Raw genomic sequence first — 18936 nt, 5'->3', positions numbered from 1 at the left:
CTTCTTTGCAAAAAAAAAGCCTTGACATGATGAAGTGCTTGAATCAATTCCAGCCTCTCTTTTGTTGTCGAAAAATCTATTAGCCTATGGGGAACTGTGACCTTAAAGGCCAAAGATTCGGCATTGCTGATTGAGGAAGATCCTCAATTTTTGTTTGGCAGTTTTGCCCAAATTAAAGGAATAAGAAAAGCGACTGTATTTTTCTTTTTCATTTCAGCAATAGCATGCTTTTTTCTTCCACTCTGTCTGATTCCTCATCCTGAAGTGAAAGGGTTTTTAGATAGCTTGAAGTGCTCTGTCTGGACCTTTCCTCTATCTGAGATAGTTCTAGAATTTTACACTCTTGGTGCAGCTCAAGCTAGCACTCCTTTCTCCTTGGCAATGTCTTAAATATTTATCTGAAGAAAGAAGGTAAAAAGATTTTCCCAAGAATTCTTGATGATAACAAACTTTGAGTCAACCAACCTTACTTTTCCAAAGTGAAAATCAATGTTTAAATCAGGATTAACAATGGCATAGAGTCTGAGGTCTATTTAGAATGATCTCAGTATTGGGATTATTAAATGAACTCAATATGATTGACAACTTTTGCTGAAAGCCAACTTTTAAAATACTTGTGATACTATCAAATAATGAAACAGTTGAAGTCCTTTTTGATTTAATGAATCTCCCCCATGTCCCTAACCCCTGGCAACTACTAATCTTTTTATTGTCTCCATAGTTTTGCCTTTTCCAGAATGTCACATACTTGGAACATACAGTATGGAGCCTTTTGAGATTGGCTTTTTTCACTTGGTAATATGCATTTAAATTTCCTCCATGTCTCTTCATGGCTTCATGTTCTTTTATTTTTTTTCAGCATTGAATAATATTCCATTTTCTGGATGTACCACAGTTTATTTATCCATTCACCTACTGAAGGACATCTTGGATGCTTCCAATTTTTGGCAATTATAAATAAAGCTGCCATAAACATCTACGTGTAAGGTTCTGTGTGGACATAACCTTGGTAAATACCTTGGTAAAAACCTTGGTAAATACCAAGGAGCATGACTCCTGAATCATATGGTAAGAGTGTTTAGTTTTGTAAGAAATCACTAAACTGTGTTCCAAAGTGACTGTACTATTTTGCAGCCTCTCTAACAATTACTGAGCATTCCTGTTGCTTCGCATCCTCGTTAGCATGTAGTGTTGTCAATGTTCCGGATTTTGGTCATTCTTAACAGACGTATTTTAATTTGCAATGTTGTTTCAATTTTTATTTCCCTGATGACATATGACATGGAACATTCTTTCATATGCTTATTTGCCATTTGTATGTCTTCTTTGGTGAGGACCTGTTCAGGTCTTTGGCTGATTTTTGTCAACCAATGGTTTATTATTGTTTTAAGATTTCTCTGTATATTTGGGATAAGAATCCTTTATCAAAAGAACAGTTTTTTATGTTGTTCTTTTTCTTACAACTTATTCCTTCCTCAAGAACTCAATTGACACAGATATACAATAAGAATCATAACTAAGATAAAGTGAAGGACATCTGCCTGAAAGAGCTGTAAAAGTACTGGCAGGTTAGAGGAGTAATGAAGATTATAAAAATTGAGATCATTCTCTGAAATTGTCAGCCTTCATTTTCTTGTAATTTAGATGTGGTAGAAATAACATTTTAATTATGTTAATGTGAAGCAGAAGTATAGGACATTAGAAGAAAATTTGGGGCTATATTGAATTTTTAGTGTAGCATTTGTATTATTAGGATAGCTACAGTTGCTAGGAGAAATTCCGAAGAATGTCTTTTCTAACTTGCAGAAATTCACATTTTCAAAGTCCAGGTCAGAAATATGTGGCACTTAAAAATATAAGTAGGATAAAAGTAATCCCAAGTTGGAGTATGCAATGTAGAATGTGTAAGAAAAATATTCCATTATTTCTGAAAATAGTCATTAGTCATTCCAACTATATAATGCTATGAATAATATACATTTACAATGTGAGATAAACAGGGATTTTGTAAAGATTATGAAGTAGTGAAAACACCACTAGAACTAAGAAATCTGTTTCATCTTGTTTTTCATACAAATGAGCCATCTGGCTTTGGGAAAATTACTTAATATTCATATCTTCTGCCTCTGTGTCCTATGACCGTATAACCCAATTTACTGTGGACAGTCCTAGTTTATGCCTTTGTTCTAGTGAAATGCTAATCTTGTAACTTTCACTGTTAAAAGTGTGTTGCTTTGGATAATATACTATAACTGTAACTTTACTTATATATACACACACATATATATACACACACCCACTCACTCACTTTTTTATGGTATTTAAGCTTCTTTGAAGTCTATCCACGGAACACATAGGTAACTGGTCCTTAATCATAAATCACATGCAGATTTCTCGAATATCTGCTACATAGCACATGTAGAGTTCTAGGGCTCTCTCCGAAATCATCTTGTTCAGCAGCTCTTTTATGAGTGAAAAGGTCTTTTTACTCTGGTAGTGATCTTTAGTGCTGTTCATTGGTATTCAGTTCTACGATTTCAGGACAATGATTGAATTGCTTTTTGTGGCCCCTTTGTGGCTAGATGAGACATCTGACTAGTTCTGGCCATTGAGTTGAAGACAGAAATGATATTTGTCACTTCTGGGCTGAGATATTTGCTTGGCACAGTGATAGGCAACATTTGAGATGGTGGCTGCTCTGCCAGACTGATTCCTGGACTGACTGCTATTAGCACAGACTCCTTCCTTGCCAACCCTGAGGATGATCATGAAGTATGAATGAGAAACCTTTGCTGTTTATTAGCCTTTAGCCACATCTAGCCTATTTTGATTGATATATTCAGTTCACACTTCGAAAACATTGAATAGAAAGTTTATTGATCTAAAGTTAATACTTTCTATACTATAAGGATTCCAATAACTTATGAGTTCCAATATGTAAAGATTGTATATGAGAGAAACAATGACAAAAGAGTTTCAAAAGCTATTTCCAGAATGGTAGATGGAACTAGAGAAGGGAGAAATTAAGAGAAGGAAGCGTTGCAAGAACATCAAATGGCTACATGTGTCAAATGTGTGAAGTTAAGTAAAATAACAACTGAAGGTTTGTATTGGATTGTGTTATGTGGTGACTATTTTTGTGTTTGGCAAGGAAAAATTTTGGGAAGATTGTTGATAAGTCCATGATGAAGAAGGACATTTAGACAACCCATGCAAAGTATTCTTTGAGATATTTAGCTTTGAAGGGAAGAAAAGCGATATGGTGGTTATCTGGAAGAGATGAGTGATACTAGGAGGGATAGTTTTAATTAAATGAGAGACTAGAACAATATTTTTCAGTCCTATACATTAAAGTCATCTAGAGAATATTAAAAAAGATAAAGATATCTAGAACATAATACTGGCCAATCAACCAGGATCTCTGGATGTAGAATAAAAGCGTTGGCATTTGTAAAATTATTCTGCATGATTTTAATGTCGAGTCACATTATGAGAACTTCTGACAAAAGCACACTTGAATCCCAATGGGAAGAAGATAGTGGATCGAAAATATCTCTGGTAGATAGAAAAGACAACCTATAGGGGCCTCCTGGTGGCGTGTCAGTTAAGTTCGTGCACTCCTCCTGTGGCCCCGGGTTCGTTGGTTCGGATCTGGGTGTGGACCTACGCACGGTTTATCAAGCCACTCTGTGGCAGGTTTCCCACATATAAAATGGAGGAAGATGGACACAGATGTTAGCTCAGGGCTAGTCTTCCCCTTGCAAAAAAAAAAAGAAAGAAAAGGAAAAAGTAAATAAAAAGAAAAGATAATACACAGCAAAAGAGTCCTAAGAATTTCAAAGAATATGTGACCAAAGCTGAGAAAGAGAGATGAACCGTAAGTAAGAGAGGACCTTTTTTTTTACATTATAGCATGAGGGCAAGATGAAAATGTTTATAGTGCATACAGTTCTGTTTGATAGAGAGAGAAAATGAAAGAGTTTGCATCTGATAGAAACTTCTATTTTTATCAGTGCAGCAGAGGAAAAGTAATATTGTGAGTACGAAGAGATATAAGGAGGTCAGAGGCTTAAGGAGAGCTAACTTATTACAGAGACATTGTGTCTCTCCAGGCAATACTGAAGACCCTTACGAAGCTGAGAATGACAAATTAATATAAACTTCTCAGATATGTGATTTTTTTCCCCATAAATGTCCAGCTACCTGATTGTAGTCCCGGACAAAGCTGATTGGGTTCACTGTGGAGTAGATTTGCCAGGGGGTTGTGATGGGAAAGCAGTGGTGGAGAGAGGTATGGATACTTTCAAGATGCTGATTGCAATGAGAGTCTTTTGGCTTAGATAAAGCTGGATGTGGAATAAATAAAGGGAAGAGGGCACTACATACTAGTGGTCTGCATGATGGTTAAGAACAGGAAAATGAAGAGGGCAGCAGTTGTAGCCAGAGAATGGTACATTTAAGTTAACAATTTTAGAGATGAGATAGTTTTGAGTCATGGGGAGAGTATAAGATCAAGTTGCAGAGAAGTGTTGGAGGATAAAGTTATTGATGATAAGGAGATAGACTGATTTGCTTGTATTCTTTTGAAAAATAATCTTCATGGACATTGATAAGTTAAAATAATGACAAGGGTTAGGTTGGAAAGAATAGATTTAGAAGTCTTCATTGATCAATAACTAGTGATTAATGACTAGCTGATTAATGACAATGATAGGGAAATTTGGAGACTGCAGCAATGAGAAGAGGAGGAGCTGTATAGCCAGATATGCTTAACTCACAGGAGCAGGATCTATAAGTCGAGAGAGCAAATACCTAGAAAAGACATTGGAGAGCTGTGAGGACACCATCTCTACCAGCTGACCTTGAAGTACGTAGGGGATGAGAGAGAGACAGCTGAGGTAGAACATCCTAGAGTGTCCCATTTCGGTTATGATATGAGTGATAGAAATAGTGAGGTGCCATGGGTTTGTGAACACTGCAATCAGCTGATAGGAGTTGGGACAATATTAGGAGGATATGATTTTTAAGAAATCTCCTTTCTGAAGGTCTTTCACTTCAGGATTTCTACTGATTTGTTAGAGGTGCTTTGAGTCACTTCTGCTTTGGGGAAGGAAGGTGAGTTTTAGCAGACAATGTCAAAGCATCTTTTCCATTGCTCTGAGGCTCTGCGTGCTCCTAACTTCACATGAAAATATCAGTGCTTTAAAGTGGCCTAAGGTAATTGTATAATATAGCTATGATATGGGAAGTAATACAACTAAACCCCGAATAGAGAAGATTTAGGAGTGCCTAATAGGATATAGGCTACTTTCCTGGGCGGTAGGATTCTATCTATATGGCAACAGTATCCCATTAATTATTTTAAGCTGCTTCAGTTACTGTTCTCTCCTTTGTCAGAGGTGACTATAGAAATAATAGAAATGAATATCATTGGGAGACTTCTTTATAGCCACATAAACCTTCTCAAAGCTTCTAATGCTTATGAAACACTTACATATGGACAAGATGTTTCTGTATTGAGTCGAGTAATGAGTAAAATAGTTTACTGGATATACTTACCCTTTATGACCAATGTTGCCTTTCCCTTTTGTGGTGTTCTCTGAAACCTAAAATAAATATTAAAACAAATGAACCCTATCTACTTGAACTGGTATTTTGAACACCATTTCTTTGAGATCTAGTCATATTTTCTTATAAAGGATTCGCCACCGATACAATTTAAATTTCTAAGTGCAACTATTTAAATATCAGCATGCATCTCCATTAGCCACAAAGTAAAAACCACATCAGCAATCTGAACAGGGGCGATTTAATGTAAGTCATTATTAACTAGAGAAAAGGATAAGTTCTAAAAAGTTTGCAAACTAGGACTCTAGAAATACAGAGAAAGAAAATGCAGGGAGCATCTGCTACCTCCAGGGCTGAGAAAGAGTAAACAAAGAGGAGACTAAGAACTCAAGGAAATATCCTTTGGCCTCTGCTTCCATCCATCCTGAGGTTGAGATTCTGAACTGAAAGAAGAATGTGTGGCTGCCACAAAACATTTGGTCCTCTAGAGGCAGAGAAACTTGACAGAGGAATAGATGAGGACTATAGGGGTGAAGCAGCAGGAGATAGAAAAAATTGCAAAAGAGTATGGGAAGGCAAAAGCTGGCTTGTCATGATAGTCTACTGGATGGCCAAGAAACTTGCTGAAGGGTGCAAGTGAAGTGGAGCTGGTCTGCAAGGACCACTGAGGTAAGCACCATTGGGCCTCCCATGGGCCCAACGGCTAGCAGGTGTCCCTGCACACCAATGACACACCTTAGGAGAAAGACATTTTACTTTTGCTATAGCCTCAAAATGACTCTCCTCCATCCTCTATGGAAAGGCCTAAAATTTCTCTAGTTAGCAAAGGAGAAATGTTTACGGAATTCAGCCCCACAATCACCATCGCAAAAAGCGTCTCAAAAAAGCATGGATTTAGAACTGAGAGGAAACACACTGGTAACTGTCACAGCTTCTACAAGGAAAAATCAGAAAATATTTCCTGATTCTGGAGTCTCAAAAGCAGAGGAGCAAAAGTAACTACAATGTACACACAATTATCTATCTGATTTTAGGCTTCTGCATATTCATCCCCAAAGACGATTTTTAGAGTAATTAAGCAGCGTGAGCAATGTTTTATATTAAATTGCCAATTCAAACTTATACATAACTGAAGAATCTATGATAACCCTTAATACATTAAGATTGATTTTATACTATACATAAAGATAAATTTTGTAAGTGAGGATTGTAAACCATTTGAATTACATGCCAGTGGTGCAGGTTGATGTAAAGGGAGATATGAGCTCCCGATGTGCAAATATCTGCTCTATCTATGGACCACGCCACATATCACTTACAGTACTTAGTGCTTTTGGTTAATTGTCTTCTTTCGTAGCTTCTTCTTTGGAAATGTAAATATTCCCAAGAGGACTATCCTGTTTCGCTGTTGACAGCTACCTCTGGAGTCAAATACATACACAGTTTCTAAACAGGCATTACTATTCATAGAAGCAAAAAGCACTTCCTTGGTTCTCACAGAAACTCTAAACTTTATTCTTATCAAAAGCTGAAACCTGCGCTTAAATATTAGTCTAAAACTATGAGTATAACTTATTCTAAATTTTCTCAGATTTTGATATCTTGAAGGAGATTTGAGGGTAACTTCCTCAACTGCCCATATTTTCCATTTAAGAGAAGGGCAAGTGCATGTAACTCATGATCCTTTACTTACTTTGGGGACACAATAAGTCTCAAGTCGGCAGGTTACCCAATCTAATTCTGCTTCCTCTTATTACCGGTGAGGCAAAATGAGACGATGAACAACAGAAGTGGAAGGGCTTAAAAAGGTGCACAGAGAATCATGAAAACTAAAGTGGGATCGTTGAGATGGACACCTCAGAATTTTAACTAGGACATGCGCCAATTCTAACTCTATAATTGTCGCTACATCAATCCAACTCATTGTTTAAAAAAACATTCAGCCAACCAATGAGCTGATTTTTGTGGCTGTTTTTGCATTGATTGATCTCCTCCTATGATAGCATACAACTGACCTGACTGCTTTTATATTTCTCACTGAATTGACTTTCTAGGCTAACCAAATCACTGGGTCTTTTGTTATGCTTCAAGTATAACTGGAAGCCTGCCTGTGAAAGATAAATATCATTGTTCATCAGCATCTATAAACCATGCTTAACAAATGGCAATACAGAACTACCAACAAGAAAATTTAGTTTCATTTTAATTTGCTTTTACTCAATATAACTCATGAAGAATGGCAAAAGATTTCCAAGCAGTTATTGGACTACGGGGAAAAGTGAGGTCACTGTGCAGCATGGTCATAAGGCACATTTCGAAGAGAATCTTACAGTGGGAATCATTTGGCATGGACATGAGTTTCTGGGAAGTAGCTAGTATAGGCCAACCCACTGGGTTTTCATCCTCAAGAATAATACAAGATGATATAGATACATTTCAGGGTATTTTTTTTCCATTTCATAATGACCTCTTATTCCTGAGAATTGCTTCTCTAACCCCCAGGGATTAAGTGCTGTTGTAATATGGGAAACTGTCATTTTGGCCACAGTTCATCAAATGTGATAAACTGCTCCCTCATACTGGGCCAATCATCTGTCCCCTGAGAATTCTGGATTGGGATTCCCGGACATTACTGGGTCTCTCTGTAAGAGGTGGAATTATAAATCGTAAACTCAGGAACTGTGGAGTGCCCATCCTCAACTAAGAGAGTGGGAAGCAATGTGGTCTATAGCATTGCAAACTGAGGCAGATGTTAGAGAAAAGCAGAGTTGACTATAAGAGAGGAAATTCATTTGACTTCTTAGTTTCTGGTTCCAATCTCTTGGAAGTAACAATTGCTCTTTTTTCCTATCTCCTTATGAATTCTTCCATTTTTTGCTTAAGCTAGCTCCAGTTACTAACTTGAGGATATTTTTTAAACTTGCAGAGTTTTATTCTTTTAATATGTACCATAATTCCTTTCATCAGACCATCAAAACGCATATAGCACATGTCCAAGTGCCGTACATAGAACGAGTGCTCAAATTAAACCACACAGGAGTGGCGATGAAATTAATAACTAACAACACTTTGTGCCTTATGTCAAAATGTCAACAATAGACTTTTGTCCAGCTTTTTCAAACTATTTTTTCAATTCAAATAATCCATTCATAACATAGGTAAAACTTTTTCCTTTAATATTGACTGTTTCTATACATGCCAACACAGTCTTCAGAAAAGTGTTTTGCCAAATAATTTTTTGGTGTGTTTTGTTTTATTTTTAAACCAAAAAAAAAAATGACTGAATTTTTTCCTAAAGCTGTTTGATGGCATTTCTGGGGAGATTTTGTGATGTAGGATTTTTCTGGCAAATTTAAAGAAAAGAAAAGATAAATAGTTTTTAAACATCTGTCTTGTATTTAGGTTCTTATGGGTAAGTAACCGAGCAACTAGGAAGTTGTGTTAACAGGATATATGAAAATTAAAAACAACATAAATTATTATTATTGTTGATGCTGATATTGGTAATAGTGGTAATAGTTGAAGTGGCCTTTGCGGTACTGGTAGTGGTATAGCTGACCTTTAACAAGCACCGATTCTGTGCCAGGAATTCTGCTACAACTTTTATGACTTTCTCATTAATCTTTATAGCAACCATGATAACTGTTATTTTCATTTTACAGATTAGAAAACAAAAACAGTGAAATTAATAATAATTTTAAAAGGTCCACGAGATTCCATTAAGTATTTTCATTTTGTATTTTGAGAAGATAGATGTTAATATGGGAGACCCATACTTTAAATGTGAAACATACTCATTATAATTTTTCTTTTGAGGCTTTCTCTTCTGCGACTTTCATCTACCTTGAAGCAGCCCTTCTCCATTTCCTTGAGCATTTAATAAAGAGCACGAAAAAATCATTACATCTTCCAACCAAAACATTAAACCCCAAATATTTTACCCCAATGCCAGCCAGCTAAACATTATTTTCAGGGGAGCAGAAGTACCTATATCTTCTACTGTTCTTTCTTCAATTTTTCATAAAGTTTTCTTTTCTTTTGATGTTAATTTTTTACTCAGGGTATGACATCCTCTGATATTTGAAAATGAATGACAGGTTCCTCTAAGTTTGGAGTGGCTAGGTTGTTAAGATTATAAATGTGTATTCTCAGACACTTGAACATTGTTCACAAATTGGATTTTTGAAGTGTTAGCAATGTTCTCTTTGAGGGATTAATCTCTCCTTCAATAGAGATGGGGAGGAGGACGAGCAACCCAAATGTAATATTCGACTGACTTTATCACAATCTGTTTTTAAAGCTCAAGACCTCAATTTATCTCTTCAGCAATTTTTCATCTCTTTCTCTCATATTTCTGCTCTGCCAGCCAGATCACACATTTTCAGTGCATCTCCAGAATTTTGTCTATGTATCCTAAATGTGTTGTCATCCCTAGTTTCATGTTAGTCCATCTTATTTCAAGGATTTCAAGGCAAGTGCCTCAGTAAAAACATTTTACTTCACTTATTTTCACCTTGTAGAATCCAGGGGAATAAACGGAATAAAGAGGTGTAGATTTGAAAGGGTCTTAATCAAAGATAGGGCCACCTTTTCCCTCTTCAAGGAAAACTACACCTTGACCATGGGAGCAGCTCTACTGTGGAAATTCTCATCCTAAGAAGGAAGCCAAAAAGCACATTTTATTCTTTTCTTACTCCTAGATGGTACCTAGAATGTCTAGGAAAATGTTTTGAAAATGTAGTAAATATAACTCTATCTCTGATCTAAGAGGATTTCTCACGGTGTGTAGAATCTTGGCAGTGATACTGAATCTTGACAGTAATTGACACGGTACTCCACAATCTCTTTTCACTGATGTCTGAGAGTCCTGTTGAAATACAGCATCCCACTACAGCTACTTTTTTCTTCTTTTTAAAGGACATCACAAAGTACCTACTTATTCAATCTTGTTGCTGCATACAGAAGACTAACTGAATTAATTCTCTGAAACATGGAGCATATGTATTGTCTACTACAAGGACATAGAGACCATGGAGGACCCAAACCTCGTAAGAATAGTTTTTCAATTACTGGGAAATATTGTATTAACTATCATTTGACTAAATAAATCTAAAATTTCAGAGATTCTTTTTAAGAGAAAAAGAGAAAGGAGAGAAAGAGATAGAGATAGCAAGAAAGTGGGCACGCATATGCACAATAGAAATAGAATTGTTGCAATTTAACTAATTATTTTGAGGAAATGTTTCCTTCCCATAAAGAAAAACTTCATTATTATATAACTAACATAATTTCTTAAGAGAAACAAATCGAAGCTTCATATTCTTTGATCATATTTTGAAAGAGTGAATTAAATATATATTTTTGAAATAAGTGAATTTTTCAAATATTTCCCAAACTGAATTATATTTTAAAAGATTTAGAATCTATTTTAAAATCACAGTTTAAATAACTATGGTGAACTTTGTGGATAGACAAATTGGTTAAGATTTTGATGTGCAGAGTTTTCCTCTTAAAACAATCTAACACATACATTCTTTGGGGCACATGTGACTTTGGTTTGGGAATGTTTGTCATGACAGAGGTAATATCTATATATCAGAAAACTGGTAACTATAGAAAAAATAAAAATCATCTGTAATCAGACTTGAAAACATTTTGGTTTATTCACTTTCATTCATATATATACATCTACTTAAAAACATGAAACTACCTAGTCAAAATTAGAACTGTAGCTTTATATTCTTATTTCTTATATACATCAATTCATTCAACATTGCACTTTTTCAAGTCATTAAAAGGTATTTTAAAACATAAAGTCATATTGCTTTTATTTTATGGATACTGAAGAATTAATTTAATAATTACTTTATCATTGCTCATGTGTTTTATTCTTTTACATTTATAAATAACCTGCAATAAAATTTGGCATATGTATATACTTTATTTGTGATTACTACTTTAAAATAGGCTTCTTGCTGTAGAATTGGGGGGATACGATGTATTCATATATTAGACTTTAAGTATATATTTTAACATATTTTCAGAAAGTTTGTAATAAGTTAAACCTTCATCAGAAGCGTATCAATTTTCAATACGATTTTTTAAATCACCAAATGTTCAATTTCTTATGGGAACAATATTGTATTATGTTCATATTTTCTATAGAGCTCAAAAAATCTTTTGTGAATCCATGGATGGTACAAATAATAGTGAAAGTATATAACTTTAATTCAGCCTGCTTCCTTTTCTGTATTCCTTGAATTCGTTCAACATTTCCTCGTGTTCTTGTTCATTTTATCTCCATTGTAACATTTTCATTACTGTCATCCTCAAATTATTGAATGCTGTTCATTATGAGCTTTTAGAATCATCATTCTCACAATGCTCACACACAAAACATGCTCAAATACACACACACACAAACGCAGCTTTTGGTATCTGACGCAGCGACAATTTGTGGTTCTGTTGCTTTAGGTTACAGCTGTTACCTTGAAAGGAGCTGATATTTATCAGCTAGTTGCCAAAAGTGGTTCTTTGTTAGGTTTTATCTCATTTATGTCCTGTCTTATGAATACACCATATCACAAAAACTAACTATGATGTTACCTCATGCAAATCTTCTTTTTGTAACACACTGTACTCTTTTGGGAAAAAAAATATTAGCTGCTTTCAGAGGGTTTGAAAACTGAGTTGATACTAGTAGATTCAGTTGCTTCTTCTCACATTTGTAAAGCATATCCTCTAGAAATGTTTAACTGCAAAGTTGCTAAGTGAGAGCTGTTTCAAAAATTGATCTGATGGACCTGAAACAGACAGGACTTTGACTGGGGGAAATGTTTTTTTAACTTGGTCGGTGTTCCTACCACACACAAATATATTGACGTGAACCTAAGAATAGACACAAAATTTCTACGGTATTTTCTTATAAAAATATATTTCATTTATTTTTAAATGAAAAACACATTTAGTATATGTTCTGGACTGGGAAATCTTCTAAAAGAAGATTTGTAAATGTTGATTCATTTAATCCTCATCCTTGGAGGTAAGTACTCTTGGTAACCTCATTTTACAGACCAGGAAACTGAATTACAGAGAGGTTAAGTAACTTGCCTAAAGTTAACACAGTAGTTAAGTAATAGAACAGGATTACAAAACAAGATAATTGGTTCCAGGGTCTGCCCTTAACAACTGCAAGATGCTCCCTCCCAATAAAAATGGATACCTTCCAAGTCCAAACATATGACCTCACCAGACTTCAATAACAGGTTCACAAATGGCCCTCAGGATATATGCAAATCCTCCACATCTTTGTGTGTATGTGGGATTCTGGGCTTGTGTGTGTGAGAGAGAGAGACAGAGACAGAAAGAGATACATACACAGAGACAGGGAGACTGAGAGATCTTAGCTTTGGTCAATTTATAATCAATATAATCCCCAAAAAGTTTAAGATGTTTGATTCTGAGTTATTTTTGAATGGATATATGATGTATGTGCCTGCACCTGCATGCTTTGCTATTTATTTAATAAATAAGAGATCAGGGAATTATATCTATTACTTTGAGAAATATGGAGACGAAGGAGGAATTAATACAAAACTCTGGATTTGAGAAAAGCAGGAAGAATATGTATACAGTCAACCTTCAGAAAATGTCACTGCTCTACTTGAGAATTATCCTCATTGGAAAGTTTCTAAAAACATAATTTGTTTAGGTGTTATCGCGCACACGTATGTACACATACACACCCTCAAGCTTACATTATACTGAAGGAGAGGTAGAGAGAGACCTAACCCTTGTGAAACAAAGCACCAACTCCTGTTTCTACAAGGTTATTTCATTTCTGACAGCTCCCGTTTCTGAATGCTTGATGTTTAGTCTCTAGAGCTGGCTCAAACCTGCTGTTAAATTAAGATATGAATGATGAATTCCAATTTTAACTCAGCACTGCCCTTTATTTAGAAGCAGGCTTTGTTAAGATCTAAAAATCTTGTACTAAAAAAGAACAATTCAGTTCCAGTTTTAATGATCTAAGAAAGCTAGTTGCTTCTGTTTCTAAAGAAGGGAAAGCAGACCCTCAAATGATAAAATCATTACGCTTACAAGGCCATCAGCTACTATCATGGTCAAGGGCAACTGCTAAGAACTCTTGACAAAGCAGATGAAATAATAAAATGGGGATATTTCAGCTTCTTTCTTTAATGAGTTCTAATTTACAAATATTTCATATATGGTCATATAAAACAATTATACTAATTATGATAGATAAGAATGCATTTCAATATTTACATCTATTAATGCTTTGAAGTATAAGTGTTCTCTTTTAAGGGTCCTATGAGAAAGGCATGTTTTTTTTTTTTTTTCCACCTTTTTAAAAGAAGAAGAAATGTATAGAGAGTTCAGTGGTCTGTACAAGGACATGTAGTTGTAAATATGATAAATGAAGCCCAATTTCAAGCCACCTGTGTGGTATTGGGGAGTGCCTTCTAAAATTGTAGTACACATAAGAATCACCTAGAAGCTTGTTAAAACCAATTCTTGAGTGCTGTGCCTACAGACGGTGATTCGGTAGATCTGAGATGGGGCCAAGGTGGACCTTTCCGACAAGCTCCCTGGCGATGCTAATGCTGCTACTCCATGCACCACATTTTGAACAGCTGGTTCTGACAGATCTCAGTTTTAATCTCAGCTTAATAGATTATAACTGTCTTATTTTTTAAGTCTTTAAACTTTTTAAGCCACACTCTCTTCACCTTTACATTAAGATAAATTATATCCACGTTGTTGTGAAAACTACATGAAAAAAATGTGTTAAAAATGTGTAGTCTGTCCTAAATGCTCATACTACTAATTCCATCCTGCTGTCTGTGAAGCCGTCCTGTGGAGCTTTATTGATTCCTCCGGTTCCTTTTCTCTTCAAGATCGCCACTCTATTCCCATTCTAATGGAGTCGGGCAACCTTTAATGCTTCATTCTGACACCTTCCTGAGAAGATATTGAACTGAAAATTCAGTAGTTGAGAGAATTATTTATTATTGGAAGTATTAAGTTCTTTTTATGACACCAGTTCTCTCTTAAATTTGGGATACATTCATCATTTTAATGTTTCTTTCAGAGTTTTGTCATAAAAACGACTGATTAGTTCAAACCATTCCGAAAAACTGAATGTGAGAATTCGAGAAAAGGCAAGGCAAAAGTTGAATTTTCATCATCTGTGGAACCAAATTTCTTTTACTGAACATATTAACATACGAGTAAAAAATTATTTTATGGAACGTAGTTTAATGGACAGAGTGAACTAAGCTAAAGCATTTTAATATAGGGTTGTTTTATTTTGTTTTTTTTTTGTTGTTGTTGGGAAAGATTCACCCTGAGCTAACATCTGTTGCCAATCTTCCTCTCTCTTTTTTTTCCTCCCCAAAGCCCAAGTACATGGTTGTAGATTCTAGTTGTAAGTCCTTCTAGTTCTTCTGCGTGAGCTGCCACCACAGCATGGCTGCTAACAGATGGGTGGTGTGGTTCTGTGCCCAGAACCAAACCCTGGCCACGAAAGCGGAGAGCGCCAAACTTTAACCATTATGCCATCAGGGCTGGCTCAATATAGGGTTCTTTTAATTCAGTAAATTTTATTTTATGTTTTTTGCTGTAACAATGAGTTTAGATTTTCAAATAATCACTAAAATGTTTAATAAAATACATTTTCATCTATTCGATTACAAAAAAAGTCATGAAAATACTTTCATATAACATTTTAAATAATTCTGTTTTTTAAAAATAGTATTTTAAATTTGATTGCTATGACATTTTAAATCGACTTTACTGAGATATATGCAAAGAAAATTGCGGCAATGCAAGACCATATACACAAATTAATGCATATTAAACATTTCTTCAAAAAAATGAAATTGGAGTTCTGACATAATTTCTTTTTAATTTGGGAAGAAGCAGAAAATATCTTTAAAATAATATTTCTTTAAATCATAGTTGCTATAACTTCTATACTAAAAAGAAAAAAACTGCATAGTATAATGAAAATATTTTGGATTCCACATGATTTAAATCCAAATAATGCTTTCCAAATCTTCCCCAGGAATAGAACATGTAAACAGATCACTTCAACTAGTATTTAATATGAGTTGCATTTTAGTGATGCTTTATTGATCTCTGTTAACACATGTATGGGAGTATCAGGATGTGGGAAATAACTGCATAGCTTTTTCAGTCTTATCACTAAAAGAATATCTTCCTGAATTAACCCTCCTCTCTCTGCTTTGTTCTTATCTTGTCTAAGGTTTGGGACCTTGCTTTACCCATGTCTCAAACTTAGAATTAGTAATTGTATTCCTATCTCAGTGTGCCGCATATCTGGCCTGGACAATGTTGAAGCCACCCAGTATTTAATACCCTTGACTAGGTCTCAAGAGATTTCTTCAAATTTGTTCCCATATTAGTTCTCCTGAGTGCAACACTGAAAACTTCTTTATTAAATATTTCTTATTGAAATGAAAACAGTGCCTAGAAATTCTCTGAAATCACCTCAAAGACATTATTATAATGAGATTATAGTGTTAGGCAAATGAAATACAAAAAATCCCCACAAAAATAGGAAATGTTTTTCATATGATATCATATAGTCCCATTTGGACCTGAGGGATCTAGATAGCACCATTGTAAAATTCTGATTCCAGAGCCCGGGAATCTGCAAAGTTCCTTTCTTGATGTTTTGTTCACCGTGAGGTTTCTTATTGTATTTAAGGCCACTGCTGCCTCCTGGAACTCTCTATTCATGTGACTGCCCTTTTTACATCACCATCCACTTGTGTATGAAATTCGCCCCAACGCCATGCTACCAAAAATATTTCTATTAAACAAAGCATTTACAAGATTTGTGAAATTCATAAAAAATTTTGGGTTCATGAGGAGAGGTCACATTTCATGTAGCTCAACAAATTAGGCAGACCCAGTTTTCTATGCTTGTGACCAAAGCAACCATAGATAACTTTTTAAAGCTATGTATTAGAACCAATTACAAATGTACACATTTCCACGAAGAAACACCGTGAATTAAAAAGTCTGCATGTTAAATTTTAGATATATGATATTGTCTTGCATTCTTAGGTAGAAGTTTTTAAAAAAGCAGAAATTGTGAACAATTTTCCTTAGATGTGGAGAGGATATGGTGTTTAATGATATTGTGGTGCTTTTGCATTAAAAATCTGTCAATGTGGTTAGGTCGAACTTATTTCCCAGAATTTCCTTTCTGCTTATGTTGGGACACGAGAGATTCTTGTGTGATCTTTGGAGGGCGGAAGAAAAGCTCCAGATATATATTTAGGTAGATTTATATAAGTATACGTGTATATCTGCGCTCAGTAAATGCTGAACACAGAATTTGGAACAAAGAGTGGCTGCAGAGTGACCTACTGCCCTTGATTGGCTGAGAATGAGAGGTTTTCTGGGCTATGGGATATACAGTGCTATCACTGGGACAGTTCTGGGCAAACTAGGGTGATGGATCAGTCTACCTAAGAGAACCAGAATTTTAAGGATGAGTTTTGTAAATTGTTTTGGGGTTTCCTGAAACTGCTTCTCTGATCTTGTTAGTTTTAAAGGCATTAATGTTCATGTTTCCAGTGATGAAGGGGGCACTGGATATTCCACGGAATGCATGGCAAGCAGTCACTCAAATTATCATCTATAGATACCCGTAATCAATTGTCTCTATAAAGCAAGGCACTGGATGCCAAAATGTTCACAACCATAAACACTGCAGTGAAAGTAAGAAGGGTGTAAGGCGGTTGGTTGGTTGCTTCTAACTGCACTAGAGAACTTAGGGAAAGAAAATAGTAAGATCAGGACTTTAAAGTCTCAGCTCAAGGACCCTGAAAGCTCCCATGAGTGCCCTGAAAGAAACCCTATGTCCCATTTCTGCAGGACTGAAATTTCTGAAAACTGCACTCAATGTCCAATCCTTCGGGTGGCTGAAAAAAAGAATGCAAACTGAATTCCCAATGTCTCAGGGTCACTTTTAATAAAGCTGGAGCAATGACTGGAAAGGAAGGCAAGAGTAAAATTTGGGATGGAAACATATGAAGAGATTCCAGTGAAGTTGAAAACCTTGAACCCCTAATTTATGCAGCCTTCTGTAGAGTCAGCTTTGCCTGAGAAGACTAGCCTGTCCTCGGCTGAAGAAACTGTAATTTGTTTCTGTGAGGCAGTTGCCTGGCAAAACACTGCTGATTTCTCTTCAAGATCTTTCTCAACTACCTGTCTTTGTGTCTAGGTCCATCACCAGATTCAAGTCCCATTAGGCTCCAAAGAATCTGAGGTCCAAAGTGCGACCCATGAGGAGATCTGATGCACATTAAAATAATTGCACAATTTTGTCAATACATATCAACTGAAGGCTTGGGAGTGTGTGTGGGAATGAATCTTAAGAGAGGAGGATCTAGATTGAAGGAATATGAAGTTGGACTCCAGATTCAGTGTTTTAGCTTGAGAGGCTGAGAATGGCTCTAATAGTTTGCTTGGTTGGTTGACTGAAATAAAGATCCAAAGATGTCCTATACTAACGAAGTCAACATGCCAGAATTTCTTTGGTATACTTAGATCAAGGTATCCAAAGGCTTAGGGAGATTGCTAGAGAGCATTTATTGCATAAGACTTGCCAGTCTACCCCATGAGAGTCCAGAGAATGTGCCTTTCACCATATCTGTAAGAACTAAATTTGTGAGCAAAGCCTCAGCATCCTTCATGAGCTCTGTGGTCACCTTTCTCTGTAGGTCAGAAATTATAGTGAGAACTTCTGCTATAGAACTCTAAATGCAATGGGATAATAGGAGCCTAGGTTACATGGGCCAACTGGCAGCATTTAATTGCCAGAGACAAGATGGTCATAGTTCTTCTAATGGACAGTGGAGCAAAGGCAATAATCAGAATATTCTGACCTGCAAAGATATTTGGTATTGGCTAGTTGACCTATGGTGTCCCCTAGAGTGAAATAGATGGGCAGAAAACTAACGTGTTACTTGATCTGTATAAATGGGAAAGCCTGGATCCAGTGCACAGAAGTCTGACTTGAGTAGCCGAAATAAAGAACTGTGGCCTCTCACTCACTTATTTCCCGTACCTGAACTACTTCATAGACCTAGAGCCCTTTGAATGAATGAAATGCTAGGTCCTCTTGAGGAAGGACTCTCATATACTGCCAAAATTTACACTGTTAATTTTCCTCCCTGACTTCCCTAAAGAGAATTGCAGCCGTTTTTCAGGATAACTGTGAATTAAGGAAGTTTAGTCAGATATTTTAGGGATTATAAAATACTGGATAAGAAATGAAACTAAGTCATAGAGAGTCAAACACCACTGTAG

Source organism: Equus quagga, chromosome 3, assembly GCF_021613505.1.
Source record: "Equus quagga isolate Etosha38 chromosome 3, UCLA_HA_Equagga_1.0, whole genome shotgun sequence".
Taxonomy (NCBI): domain Eukaryota; kingdom Metazoa; phylum Chordata; class Mammalia; order Perissodactyla; family Equidae; genus Equus; species Equus quagga.
The sequence above is the reverse complement of the archived record's forward strand: the minus strand, read 5'-3'. Positions refer to the sequence as shown.